Source organism: Mus caroli, unplaced genomic scaffold (genome assembly GCF_978045245.1).
Source record: "Mus caroli unplaced genomic scaffold, Mus_caroli_1 scaffold_2, whole genome shotgun sequence".
NCBI classification, from domain to species: domain Eukaryota; kingdom Metazoa; phylum Chordata; class Mammalia; order Rodentia; family Muridae; genus Mus; species Mus caroli.
This window is the reverse complement of record NW_028227257.1, coordinates 30,047,318-30,062,087: the sequence shown is the minus strand read 5'-3', so window position 1 is coordinate 30,062,087 and position 14,770 is coordinate 30,047,318. Positions and strand designations below refer to the sequence as shown.

At 45.4% G+C, this 14,770-nt stretch overlaps 1 protein-coding gene across 4 annotated transcripts in view; it reads left to right on the top strand.

The window, feature by feature from the left end:
- The first annotated feature begins 2,647 nt into the window (after positions 1 to 2,647).
- The window catches only part of Syndig1 (synapse differentiation inducing 1), a 185,231-nt gene continuing 173,108 nt past the window's right edge, over positions 2,648 to 14,770 (top strand). Inside the window, exons 1-2 of one of the 4 annotated variants that reach the window (XM_029470251.2) lie at positions 2,648 to 2,786; positions 12,782 to 12,840. The gene's annotated coding sequence lies outside the window, so the exon portion shown is untranslated. The other 3 variants (XM_029470252.2, XM_021156796.3, XM_029470253.2) reach the window with 3 other exon arrangements.

Genomic DNA, 14,770 nt, shown 5'->3' with positions numbered 1-14,770 from the left:
TGAGTGACAGTTCCTCACAACACAGGAACTGGCCCCACTCACCTCACAAATCTCTGAGAATTCTGTAATCTCCCCTAAGAGATAAGCATTGTTGAGAAGGTTAGCCAATTTCCTGGAGATTAGCAATTTCTGTGGTGTCCTGTTGTAGCCTGATACATGACAACTCTTCACTGATTTTCTTGAAAACCTTCGTTTCACTGCTAGATTTTATCAAAACTGCTACAATCACATTCTGAACAACTATGACTTTGCATGTAGGAAAAAACTGGCTCACATGTGTGCTAGTATTCCAGATTAACTGAGGTATTCTATCATCTACCAGTAATAGATGAGATCCCTCTTAGTACATGATTCTCAACTAGGAAGTGTAAATTTCTTTTGAAACACAATAAAAGTTCCAGCTTCAATTGAGAGGTGAACATCCACTCTACAATTAGAAAGTAACATATTAAATGGCAAGGTGGATAAGGTAGATTAACAAAAATAAGTCTTTGACATTATCTCAGAAATTCAAACACACACACACACCACACACAGAGAAACACACACACAATCTATCTATCTATCTATCTATCTATCTATCTATCTACCTATCCAGACAATCCAAAGGCTGGAAAATGCTATCCATCTGTGAATAAATGCCTTTGTTCCTATGCCCTAGAAAGACCCAGTAAATCATCCATGGAAAACTTTCACAATATCTAACACATGGAGGCAGGTCACAGGGACTCAACCCTGGAGGCCATTGTTCTATTTGGAGGTAACACAGAGACAGTTGGAATCCATGGTGAGTCTTAACCCTACATTTGACAAGTTACCTGACTGCAATTTGGGAGGGGGGGGGGGAATCGCTTTAAAATTCTAGCAGTTGTAAACCAAGCAGATGCTCTGGCAAACCCAAGCGAACCTCTAAGGCAACCTAAAGGCTGACTACCAAGATAGCTTGGCTTAGACACAGAGAATGAATTATAGTTGCAGGTGACCCCGGCAGTTTGGGAGACAAGACTCTCTCAGCCTTTCAAATCTCCATTTCTTCAATAGACAAATAGCAGTGTTGATTCTGCGTCCTGCATGGCTCTAACAATGGATGCTCAGCCTAGCAGTTCACAGGAGAGTGGAGAATGTTCTGTTCAGGAAGGAACCAGAGACCATAAGCTGTTTTACAGAGAGAGGTAAGGCTGACAGTTTCTGTCAATTTAAGAGATACTAAATAGGGGATACTCACAATGTCTTTTTCAGGCTGTCCCAGATAAAAGACCTGCCTGAAGCTCAGAGCAACCAGTAGAAGAAAGCCAGGTGCCTAAGCTGCTGCTGAAGTTGAGAATGACTGTGATATTTAGATGTAAAGAAGATGTTCAGATGAACCCAAGCAAGGAGCTTCTCTGAACACACCTGGGTCCTTTAATCAGCTCAACCTCCTTCCTAAGTCATCTAAATTTGTTTTTTGTTTGTTTGTTTGTTTGTTTTTCTATGTACAGCTAAGGGTCCCCAGAAGCCAAGTGCTGCAGAGGGCTCTCAGGCAGGATTTGAGCTACCTCCAACTCTGACACTCCAAAATCTACTTGGCTAGATGCGGCAGTTTCTGGGGGCAAAATCTTTGTTTTGAGGCAAGGGGCAGGAATCTATACAAGATAGCTATAGATCCAAGGAACCACTAGGGAATTAGCAATGTCGACTCCCCAGGGAGAAAAAGTTTGGGTTTGGGAGAGCTGAAGTAAGGTGAATTTTCCCTTGTTTTGAAAGGGGGTCACTCAGACAAGACAACTTTTGATCCTCTTTTTGGCGAATTTTCTAATTCCTTCTTTATAAAATCTGTAAGGAAAACACGCCCACTCGAGCATGATTTCCCCCAACGTTTGAAATGTAGATTGTCTTCGTAGGCGGCTCTACTAGGGCTCTCCTCGACCTACTCCAAGCTACCACTCTACCCCACCCCCAAGGCATCGCCGGCCCACTTTCCTTCCACAGCAACTACCATGGGACCACCCGCAGTGCACCTACAATGGTGTTGGTCCGAGCTACAGGCTGAGTCCCAGGGTGCCAATTTCATGCTGGTCTCTGTCTTTATTCCTTCTGCTGGTCAGGACTTGGGTCTTTCTCTGGACCTACAGTGTCCAGAGAAACCTTCTGAACCTCAAGTCGACCTGGAGCCTGGGAGGTCTTTTAGGACCAAGGGAAGCCACCGTTCCCACAGTCGGCGGCTAATTCTTGTCCTCCTAGTCCCCAGTGGCAGTCCCCCTTCCCCCACCTCAGTCGCCCCAACGTTTCCAGACACCAGCCCCCGGCCACCCGCCAGCCGCTATCACTGGGGAGAGCACAGTTGGCCTGGAGCAAAGTTGGTGGCCACCTTCGGGTGCTGCTGCTCTCTCTCCCTCTCCTCTTCCTCACGGCCACCTTCACCCGGGAACCGCGGCCGCCTACTCTTGCACACAAGTCGCCAGGCTCCGCGAGACCAAAGAGTGGAACGGCACATCCCGGGTCACCCCTAGTTCAGCCCGCGCCCTTTGTGCTCCTAGGGGCCAAGAGGACCCGGTTCTGGAAGGGTGGCGCCGCAGCCCTGTGTTCGGCTCTCGGGAACTGTGTGCTCGGGGCAGCCCAGGGCGCTGGCAGTGATCCAAGGAGGGGAGCGGCGGGGGAAGCTGCGCGCAGGGGAGGGCAGAGGCGGAGAGCCACGAGCCCAGGAGCAGAGGCGGGCTCCGCACCGCCCCGCGCCCCTCACGCTTCCCGGCTCTCGAGACGCGCGGGCGGCCGCCTGGGCGCACCAGCCGGGTCACCTTGTCCCGGAGGTAAGTCCCGAGCACCAGAGCTGCGCGGGAGGACCCCGGGCCACCGGAGTGGGCGGGGAGGCGGGCGCGAGAGGATGCCCTGGCGCAGGCGGGTGTCCTGCTCCGCCTCGCAGCGCGCAGACCAGGCGGCGGTGGCGGTGTGCCGGCCGCGGTAAGTCCTGAAGGGTCGCAGTGGCCAGTCCAGGGAGACACAGTGTCGCTCCGAGAGAGGGGAGATGGCGCCTGACGGGGAAGATGCAGAGAGGACAGGAACTGGTAATACCGGCCCAGGGTGCGACTTGGCGCCTTGCCACCTTGGGTACCCAGGCGGCGTGAAGGGGCTGCTGTGCGACGTCGGTTAGAGCTAGTGAGTCCGTGTCTTGAGTTCAGCAAAGCCAGGCTGCTGGGGGCCAGGCCCGTGTACTGGAACACCTAGATGATACCGACCAGTCCCTGGAGCTACCTAGCTGAGTCCAAGAGGGGCTGGCGAGCAAGGCATCCGCGGAGGTGGCAGTCAGTGAGGTCCACATGGGACAGGGAAGGAAAGGGCCAGGGGAAAGAGAATGTTGAGTTCCAGAGCATCAGGATTGGGGTGGGTGGTGCACAATCAGTTACCTGAGCGAAAGACAGGACTTCTAGAACCCTTCACCTCCATCCAAGACGAGACCGGTTTTTATGAGCTGTCCGGCCCCTGGCAGCGCGACAGTCTGCAGCCTCAGAGCCGCCAGTCCTGGCGCCGAGATGGGCGCAAGCAGATGCGATTAAAGGGTTCAAATTCTAATTTTGTTGTCTCTGGGCGTGATTTCTACACTCCATTCGTGTCCTCTCTGTAAATACTGGAGAGAGTGGACCATCCATGGAATTGGACACTTTTCTTAAGAAAGAAGGGCTTTGGGCATTTGCCTGTTTTGTTGGACCCTAGCAGTGTGGTGGAGCTTTGGGCAAGTAGGATAAGGGTTGCTTGGCTTTACTAAAGGACCACAAGAAGGGGTCTTCTGGTACTCCTCATTTTCTGTGGGATGTTCTGATAGCAGAAGCGCAGGCACACGGTGCATCAGACTTAAGGTGCACACCACACTCCTGCGGTGTTTGATGTGGAGGTGGCGCCTCTGCGCTGCGGGCAAGAACTGGGTTGCCTGTGTCTTTCATAGTCTCACCAGGGTTTTTGGTGCAGCAAACAGTGGTCTCAGCTTAGCTGTTTGGGGGACGTAGGGGTCTGACAAAGACCTAGGGGTCGTTTTTCTGTTTAGAATCAGGCAGCGGGACATACATCTGTAGGGCCCTCTTCTGCAGAGCCGTGAGGTGGTAACCATTAGGCTGCGAACTGCGCAGACCTGCAGCTTGAGCGGTGCGGGGGGGGGGGGGGGCGGTGCAGGGGGTAACAGCCTCCTAACGTATCTCGAAGCGTGTGGATTTTTCTTTGTCAAGGTGTCTGCAGCTCGGGGTGCTTGCAGAGAAGTGGTTTCAAAGAGGGGAAAGGGGGTCCTGATAAAAGTGTCTGTAGCCTGGTGTCAGTTTGGAGGAGGGGAGAAGCTGAGGGGAATTTTCAGAGAAGTTGCTCATGCCTTTGACCGCCCTTTCGAAGTTTTAGACCACAGGTGCGGGGCCTGTGGATGTGTGAGAAAGCATCTTTCTTTCCTCTTTGCTTCCTTCCCTCACACCTAGGAACACTTTAGCTTTTTGCTGGGACAAGCTTGTCTCTGTAAGTGATCAGATGCCCTTCTCACCCTGCCCCCACTGCCTGCCCCTGCAGAGAGGACTCATCATAAATTAGCTGCCCCTTTTCAGTAAGAGAGTACTGTGGTACCAGGGAAGAGGGAGCTGGGAAGGAAGCACTTCAAACTTTTCTATTACAGAAATCTTCAATGATATAGAAAGGTAGAGAGATGCCCTTGGCCTTGGCCGCCTCCTCCTTGTTTCTCGGAGTCCTGGAGGCCTTGTTTGGGAAAGACTTCAAAATCTATTCCCAAAAGGATGACTGAGGGGAGGACTATTTGGTGATTACACATTATACAAATAAATCATAGCATCATTTGGTGTCTGTAGGCCTATACAATTATGAATGTATATACAGTATCCAACAAAGCAAATGTATTGGTTAAAATAATAAATTATATTGCTGTTAAATTGTATTTTTAAAATGAGCTAGAAAAGTAATATGTTTACGTATGGGCTTTTCGTGAGTGCTTCATTTTGATTTTAACTTTAAAAAGAAAAAAATAATAATTTCTAGCTGACTTTATCTGTCTGCACATGGTCCTGTCTCTGAGAATGATGGCAGTTTATTGCAAGCTGGCCTGGCCATCATAATAATTCCTGTGTGTTTTGTTTCTATGCTGGATTGGATCCCAGGGCCTCACCACAAATGCTAAACATGGCTATACCACTGAGCTACATTCTGGATTCAAAATATGACTTTTACTGATGATCTCAGTAGAGCACAGATGATTTTCATACAAGGAAAGATATTCCTCTCCTCATTTATATCATAGGGGGGAAAAAAAGATAGCCTGCTACTTTTATTGGAAGAACAAGTAGACCATTGCAGGAGGAAAGACAATTATAATTACTGAGGAAAACTGGCCTTTTAAATGTGCTATACCTGTCTGCCTGGGGTCTGAGCAAGATTTTAGTTGACTAGTTGCTTCAAGAACAACAAAATAATTTTTTTAAAATGGTAAAATCTTTAAACCTCAATTTGTAAGTTATAAGCAATTAATTTCTTCCTCATTTAACAGTGACCTGGAAGGACTGCAATGGACTGAACTTGTCCTTCATATTAGCCACCTCAAGTGAGTCTTATTTGCTAGGGAGCAATTGCTTATGTAAATTGTCTACTGCTGTTGTTGGCAAGGCTCACTGAGAGTGCTGCATGCTCCAGGGGTTCATTAGGAAACCTATGTGGGTGGGCATTCCTGTCTCACTTACTGGCTCCTAGGAGGCTGGGATTTGGTACCCAGTGTGATTTTAGTACTATAGAGAGGTGTGCCACACCCCAGAGAAGGCTAGGCGAGTTAGCAGGAGGAATGTCTTCCCTTGCAGAGCCCCTTAGTATAACTCTACATTTTCTCTGAGATAAAAGCTATTTCTAAAAAAATGTCAGTGGTGTTCCTAGAGTTGGGTAGACTTTGAAATACCTTTATGAAGAGCACTGTACAAAGGGGTCCTTAGTTATCCTTTTGTTAAGTGATCACTGTCATGTAAGTGAGCACTTTCATCATGTCCTCTCATATAAAACTTTGGTACTTTTGTTTTATGCCAGTGCAGGCCTGTACATCTCACTTTGTTCTTTTCCAGTCCCCCTGCCTGTTGGAGAATGCAGATCCCTAGGCATAGACTGGCACAGTATTGCAACCTGTGGTTTGAACAGATACCACATTTTTAGAAACACTATGGGTTGGAAGGATAGGGTGTCTACTTGTCAGAATCAGCTGGTAGGAGCAAATGAGATTAGAAATGTTACATGGGGCTGTTTTGCATAAATGTGCTCATGTGAGATGTTTTGAGGGGTATAGCCTATGATCTAGTTACACTGGACTAGGGACATTGAGACACAATGTTAAAAAGGTGACAATATTCCAACCATTGAAGGCAGGCTGACCAGGTTCTTACTCACACTTCCAGAACTGCAATAATGAAGACCAGCTGGTAGTTTTAGATAGGATTCTTTTTAAAGCATTCTCTGTGCAAGATTCTTGCATGTTTCCAATTATTGCAGAGTTTAAAAATCTGTCTTAAAGGTGGTCACGAGCAACTGAGCATCACTCTGCAGCCCAGTTCCTTGGTCATTGTTTCTTACAAGCAGATTGTGTGCTAGGGGCAAAAGGAAGAAGGGTAGCTCTCCTCTTTCCTGGCTGCCACTCTCTCCCTGTAGAACTTCCAGGAAGACCCGTGGGAAGGTCATTGTTTCAAACTTTGGGCTTCACTGTAGGTGCTTTGAACTACCTTAGAAATATTTCTTCACTTTTATGAGATTCTGTGGCTTTCACCCACATTCTTCTCAGGATTTTGAAAACAGAATCATTACAATGGTCACTGTTTGCTAAAGGAAAGAAGCTGCAGGTAATGGGTGTGTTTGAGTCTTGTCTTAGTGTCCTACTGCTGTGAAGAGACACCATGACCATGACAACTCTTAATAAAGCATTTTACTGGGGCTTGCTTACACTTTTAGAGGTTTTGTCTCTTATTAGTATAGCAAGATGCATGGCCATATACAGACATGGTGCTAGAGCAGTTGAGAATTCTACACCCAGACCCTCAGGCAGCAGGAAGGAACAGTCTTACAGCTTGGGCCTGGCTTGACCTTCTACAACCTCAAAGCCTGTCCCCCAGTGACATACTTCCTTCAACAAGGCCCCATCTACTAATCCTTTCAAATTTCAGCACTCCCTAAGCATTCAAATATAAGAGCCTATCAAAGCCATTCTTATTCAATCCACCATGTCTTAACTGAAGGTTTCTTTGTGCATGCTTATATAGTCACTGGCTAGCTGAGAAAAGAGAATGGGCTTCTCTTTCTTGTATCTGCATCTTAAAACTGGTGGTTGGCCCAAGTCTCAGGAGGACAGTGTACACACCTCAGTGAGGGCAGACCAGCTCTCCCATAGGAATATGTGAGACACACGTCAGCAGTCCTATCTGCTAACAATTTTCAGAGACCATGGAGGAGAGCCACATAAGCAATAGCATCTAACCTAACTAAAAGTGGATTCCTGACACATTGTAAGATAAGCCCCCATAAAAGAAGTTTTTAACAGAAGCCAGCTACCATGTGGGACACATGGTGATTTATGTTATGTATGTCACAAAGTCTAAATTATCTTAAGCTTCCAGGTGACAAAAGAATCTATTCAATTGCTGAAAATAAAGTAAAACAAGGTACTAAAGTAAAACAACAAATGGACGTGGGGATTTGAAGAATGGTTAGAACCAGTAAGCACAAATAGAAAATATCACACACATGTGGGAGATTAAGAATAAAAGTCAGTTCTGTTATCCTCTTATAATCCATCTTACCCAAGAAGCTGAAGCAGGGGCCTTGGAATTTCAAGGCCTACCTAGGCTTACATGAAATCTTTATGGCCAACTTGGGCAACTTAACTTATCAAGAGCACTTCTCAAATTTAAAAAAAAAAAAAAAGGAACTGAGTATATAGCTCAGTTGCAGAGTGCTTGTCTAGTGCACACAGGCCCTAGAATCACTCGCCAGCACCACAAAACAAGCAGAAAGCACAGAGATAGCTTTGGAACGTCACTTACATAAAAACAATATATAGAGTCCTGTTAGTATGACTACAGGGACAAGCATCTTGCTGCTGGAGTTCAAATGTGTTTAATGTGAATACTTTTTGCCTTTTAGTTCCTAGCTGGGTTTCAATTATATTATAGAGCACTTTGGAGATGTGACTCAGAGAAAGAAAACTCAGATAGAGCCTAAGATCCATCTTTTAGAAAAGGATTACTGTTGAAATTCATATTTTGAACAATTATGATATTCAGTTTGAATTTATCATTTGACCTATTTGAACTGCCATTCAGATGTGTCTCTACCTGTTTCCCCCATTTCTCTTGGTCCAAAAGTATTTATATCTAAAACACAAATGTGTTACAAACACTTAGAACCAGTAAGGTTACATTCTACTGCCTTAACTTTAAACACACTTCAGAAAGCAGGATGCAGTGTTCTCACCTCCAACACATTTGGGATTCAGCCTTCTCCCTTAGGAAATTAAAGCAGAGGATGTTATATAAACCAATTCTCCCATGGTATGTAAAATATGCATTTAAACATATTCCTATGAGCTTGGTCGTCACCTGGTGGTGATGACTATGAGCTAGAGCAGGTTTGAAATAAGTGGATTTATGTCTCAAGATCAATTCTGGGACTAGTACCATGTTGAGAGGGGATCTACTAAGTCAAGCTTTAGTAGATTTCTAGGATACCCAACTCATCCAAAGAGAGACTGGCACCAGCCCCACACTTAATGACTTGCAGAGTCTAAAATTGCCTTTAGTAAGTTGCAGACTTTTCTACACCCACCTTCAACTCCAAAATCTGAGTTTCAGCCTGTCTCCTGTATATGTTCTTCCTAAGAAACCTTGTTTATATTAGTTGTACACACCATGAAAGACTGGTGCAGGGGCTTAGTGTGCTGAGGGGAGGGGAGACTTCACAGAAGAACAGTAGCCATGTGGGATGTCTGAGATGGATCCAGCAGGGTCTGGCTAGAGCTTGCAGCTCAGACATTCCTAGATAGATTTCAGAACTGTTTATCTGCTCTGCATGACTCATAAAAGTTCCCTAAATGCACATCAACTACAGTGAGGATCTGTAAGCCATGTTCTACCTGGACCCCAGTCTTGATTTGTCCCTATCTGATCATGCCTTGCCCTTGCTCCCATTTCTCCCCCCCCCCCCGCCCCCACCCATAGAACCAGGATCTGGTTGATTAATGTTCAAACTACCCCCTACTTAACCCCCAGGTACTCAGATCAGTTATTTCAGCGCATAGAATATCATTCTCTAAATTCCTTGACAGAGACAGATTTTATTTAAAGCTGCTTTGAAAGACAGGAAAGTAATCGGACTTCTTGTTTCTGAGTCCACTCTCTCCCTTTCATTTACATTCTGACCCTGATTTGTGTGTGTACATGTTTGTGTGTGTGGAAATGTGAGAAGGTGTGTGTGCAGATGTGCCTTCTCTAACAGCAAGGCCTATGTGGCCTGTAGTATAGCTGCCACAAAGGGGCTCAGAACCAGAACATCCCGGGCCCCAAGTCAGCTTCTTTGATCCCTATGTCCAGGCCCTGTTGCATAATGCTCACTGGCACCATTGCTAATCTGACTGCTCCTAGTGACTGGTACCTTGGCTGTGAAAAAGAACCCCAGATGTGTTTTTACAATATTGCAGCTTTGTCCAGATCCATAGGGAGAAAATGGATTTGTGGACTCAGAACACGTAGAATGCTGCAGCTCCCTTTCTTGTTGCTGATTCTCCAAGGTACTTTTTTGAGAACTGCACACTTCAGCATCCTGAATTACTGAGCCTGTCTCCATCCTACATTTCAAAAACTGTCCTAATTGATGTGTATCACCTACACACATGGCCAGGGACACAGGAAATGCTGGTGCAGACATGACTGGAGCGCTATGACCTCTCTCCACCAGTGCTTAGCTGTGACCCAGCCTCTAGCACTCTCTTGTTCGTTAGAGTAGGAGTGTTTTCAAGTGTGCAGGTTTTCTGTGGCCTCAAGATTCCATTTGGCAAAGTTTAAGTTGTGATACTTGCTCCCTACCAAAAAATGGTTAGCCATTTTTTTTTCTTGCACTAGAAGGTTCCTCTGCAATCCATTGACACTTTGCTCACACCCTGTGCTCAGAAGAATTCTGCACTGTCTCCAGCCACCAGTTAGGATCCTACAGAGTTATCCAGGTACACTGACACCCAAAGAAATCAGTCATAGATAGTGCTAGCGGGGATATTCAGTATAAGCTGTAAGTTGGCCCAGTATACCCCTGCAGGCTTGCCTTTCCTTGTCTTGTTATCTAGCTATTGTAGAGGCCTGCAGAGGCTTGCCTGATTAAGAATTACATGCTACAACCAATTTAAGGTTTATCTTTCCCACGTTTGAACAGACATACTGCCTGGCAGGTAGGCTCATAGTATTTCAGTAACTGTTATGCCTGCCCTTTTAGCATCAGGACTCAGGAGTAATAGGTTAAGGGAAATTAGTTTATTCCTTAACTGGTTCTGTTCACCTCTCCTTAGCTGTCATGGCCCCTCTGTTGCCTCGGATACTCAAGATACACAATGTAGATCATTCCATCTAGCCCAAAGGTCGACCCACACCATCTTCCTGTTAGGAAGTTCTGCCTCCAACCCTGGACCCCATAGTCTTAGCCTTTTCTGTTGCCTTTACATAATGATGGCTAGCTTCAGCTCTGACAGACACTTCAAACCAAGGGTCGGTGTTCCTAGGATTCACTGTTGTCCCTAGGGAGAAATCAGTCCCACCTCTTTATAGATTGTCCTCCATCTAAGATACATGTCTGTCTTCTGGATGAGGGTTGAGGAAGCTGTGCGGTCAAGAATGTGTGTGAAGGGACTTCAGGATTGGCAATGTCAAAGAAGTGGAACAGAAATAAGTGTAGTGTGGAGATGATGGGTGGGTGAGTGGTGCCATAGCAGGAACATGGTGAGCCTTGATAGGGTGCGTAACAAATGTCTTCTTCTTTCTCAGACCTATAGTGTCCTGGAAATTATTTGGATGTACAGGTGACATAGGGCTAGCTTTGGGAGAACCATGGGCTCAGGGAGACATTAGCACTTCAATAGAAACTGGGCTTTGTAAGGAGCATTGTCCTGAAAGAAATAATATAGAGCTGAGTACTAGTCCATGATGGGCCTCAGTCACTGCTGCAAGGTTGAGGATCTTCCAGAGTCCAAGTGTTTCTGACCTCATTTTCTAAACTTCAGGGCCTTGGGGTTTATACTTGGGCTGGGTTGGAAATACTAGTCTTTTGTTCAACTCCTCACATCATAGATGGATAGCTGTCTCTGAAGACATTTGTGTGACTTCTTTTGAATTCTAGATGAGCTAGTGGATTTAGGAAATGCTGGCCTATCTGAATGGAGGGGCCAGATCAAAGCTTGTATGGCTTGTTTGCGTCATGCTATGACTGTTGGCACAGAAATGCTAACACAGGCTTCAACTCTTAGATCCTTATTGCTAGTGATGTCTCTCCCTGGCCAGATGGTAGCACCAAGGAGGGAAAGGGGGGAGTGAACAAGAAGAGAGGGGAGATGTGAAGTATGCCTCTGACTCCATTTGGTTTTCGCAGCACACTCTGGAGATGCCCCTGTTTCCACACTTGGACACTTGGCATGACCAGAGAGCCAGAGGGTGCCAACCTGCTGTCCAGCCTTATGTTGCAAGAGTGGGGTATTGTTGCAGAGGCACATCTTTAGGGCACACTTGCTTTTGTGGCTGTCTACAAAGGCCATGTTATCTCACCTGCCATACTTGGCTGCCAAGGCCTCCTGATATTGCTGGAACTTACTGTAACTTTTAGGAGTGTCATGCATCCTGTGCAAAAGGCAAAGAGATTCATATTAGTCTGCCGCATGGGAAATGCCAAGTGGAGCAAAGCATACTTAGGTTACTTCTCTATCTGTGCAGTTTAGATGGCATTCCTAGGGTACAAAGCCTACAGCAAATCTGCAAGTGAGACCTGGGGTATAGGCAAGGTATGACTCAGTTATACAAGAGTACAGGGGAACAGAAATCATCTGTAAAACATCCAGGCAGCCAGAGGGGAGGTTCTTATTGCCCAGAACAACCACCTAGACTAAATAGGTTACCCTTGTTCTTGTGTTGCTTGTGGCATTAATCTTTTTCCAGGGTATGGAAATGTTTTGTTTTGGTTATTCTTGCTTTTTGGTGCCTGCTTGCTTCCTCTGTCTGCCCCTCCCTCTCCCTTTCTCCTCTGCATTTACTGCCCAGAAATTCTGGTCTTCCTGAAAGTGGCACTCAGAGACTTATATATTTCAGAAATACATTTTAGTGAGTTGGAATCTGTTCAGTGGTCTTTAAGCCAGTACCTTTGTGTGTTTGGGCAGGGGTTGGGGGGAGGCAGGGGGAATCACACATGAGCTTGACTGTCTCTGAAGGGCCAAATCAAAGGGTGAGAGGACTGTGGTGGTTACTTTTACATTCTTGTGATCAAATGGCTGGCAGAAACAATGCAAGTGAGGTTTATTTTTGTTTACCATCTAAGAGTTTTCAGTTCATAGGCTTTGCCTCCATTTATTCTGATAAGGAAGATTTTCATTTTGTTGTGACTTACATTTTCCATTTAAGTACCACCCCTAAAGCTTCCACAAACTTCTAAAGTAGGTCTCTATCTGGGGGCCAAGGTTAAACATAGAAGCTGGTGCTATTGTTTCGCATTTAGACCATAATAAGAATTCCTAACCAAGCTGCCCAGTGGCATGACTGTTGGTTTTGATTTTCAGATTTTCCTTAGCTTACAATGGAATTCTGCCCTGAGAAACCAATCCTATGATGAAATATGGTAAGTTTGAACTGCACTGAACACAGCTGTATGTTGCCATTCTGTTGCTGTGGTAAAATACCATAATCAGAATCAATTTATAGGTGGATGAGTTTGTTTGGGTTTACGGCTCCAGAGGTATGAATCTATCATGGTAAAGAGGCATGGTAGCAAGTAGTGGGCAAGAAATGACAGAAGCAGGAAGCTGAGCACTCACATCTTTAATTGTAAACATTAAGCTGAGAAAGGGAACCAGATAGAATGAGGTCATATAATCTCAAAGCCTAACCCAGTGGTGTTCTTTCTCCAGCCAGGCTGAACCACCTAAAGCACACCAAACAGCACAACCACCAAATAGAGATTAAGAGTTCAATACCTGAGCCTACAAGGAATATTCTCATTCAAACCACCCCAGCACCCAACCTGCCAAGCATCTAAATGGTTTAATAACACATGTGTTGAATTCTCAGTTGGTTTCCCTTTGGCATAGTGGGACTCTCAGTGGCTACAGCTCTCTGCGCTGGATAACAAGGTGAAAAGAACCAGACTCAAGAGCACTAGACCAGAGAAGAACCAAGTTCAAATTCCAGAACCATAGTCTTTGCTGAATAATTATCACTTTGTACCACCATAGACTTGGGGAATCTAAAGTGGAACCACCATAAGTCAGAGATCACTGTGGAGACATCTGGCTCACAGCTGATTTTTCTGTCCTAAGACAGAACCCAAAACTCAGCCTCCAGTTCATTTTGTGGAATGTTTCTTGGTGGGAACACTCTCTGCAGGTCCTCTGCTATCCACCAGCTTTCTTCCCACTTCCTACTTCATCTGGGAGGAGTACTCAGAAGTGCAGTGTCCACTCCCAGAGGCTTTGTTGTTCTTTTCTTGACCTAACTACTCACCCTACCTTCCTAGGCACTCCTCCTTACTGGACACATCTGGACCTATCGCTAACCACCCTTTCACAGTAGCTTCCTGCAGTTCCTTCTACCTGCCCTCTGGATGTTAGGATTGTCCAAGGACAAGCTGGCTAAATTGAACATCTGCCTCTGGCTGTCTCACCAGCCTTCCCTGGGCATCTGCGTTCGAGCCACATAGATAGGAATATGAAGCTGTTGAAATAGTAACTGTAGGCCCTCTAGTCTCATCAGTATTTACTACTAATCCCAAAACATGTGTTTCCTTTTATCCTTGTTATGCACATATTCATATGTGCACAAGCATGTGTATGTAAGCATGCCATATGCCCACCTTTATCTCTAGCTTCTTCTAGATTCTTGGTAACTTTATTCAGAGCTCAGGTTGGGTATCCAAGTTATCCTGGTGGTACACTCCTCTCAAGTTCAATGTCTTCAATTTTGGTGAACTCTGGCATTACTAGGACCATGAAAGATGGGTTATTAAGAATTTATGTTGACAAAATGTGCTTGAGATCCAGAGTGCAAGCTGTGTAGATTTTATCATGGAGTAAGAGAACAGGAAGCCTCCATGGTCATGGGCTATCACTCCTTTCTCCATGGTGATTGCCAGGCTAACTCTGTTTAATTAGAATGTCAGTTTTCATTGCCTTTTGAGCTTGGTGGTGTGAGTCACAGATTCATGAAGGAATAATGAGGCTTCAATACTAAACATTTCTTTAAGAATCATCCTACCAGATAATAAAATCAAGTGGTAAAATGTACATTTACTGATCTCACATCCAGGCAAGTTTTAACAATGATGTTCAGAAAGTGGATCCATAGATGTTAGTTTGTAAAGTCTGGCAACCACTGTGAAAAAGAAAATAGAGGCACGGAAGACCAAACAGCATTACCCTGTGATCCAGCAATCCTGCTTCAGTGTATATATCCAAGATAGTTGAAAGCAAAATATTGATATACTTCATGCCCCTGTTCATAGCCACATTATTCAAGAAAACTAAAATATGGAAGCAATCAACAGATAAATGAAT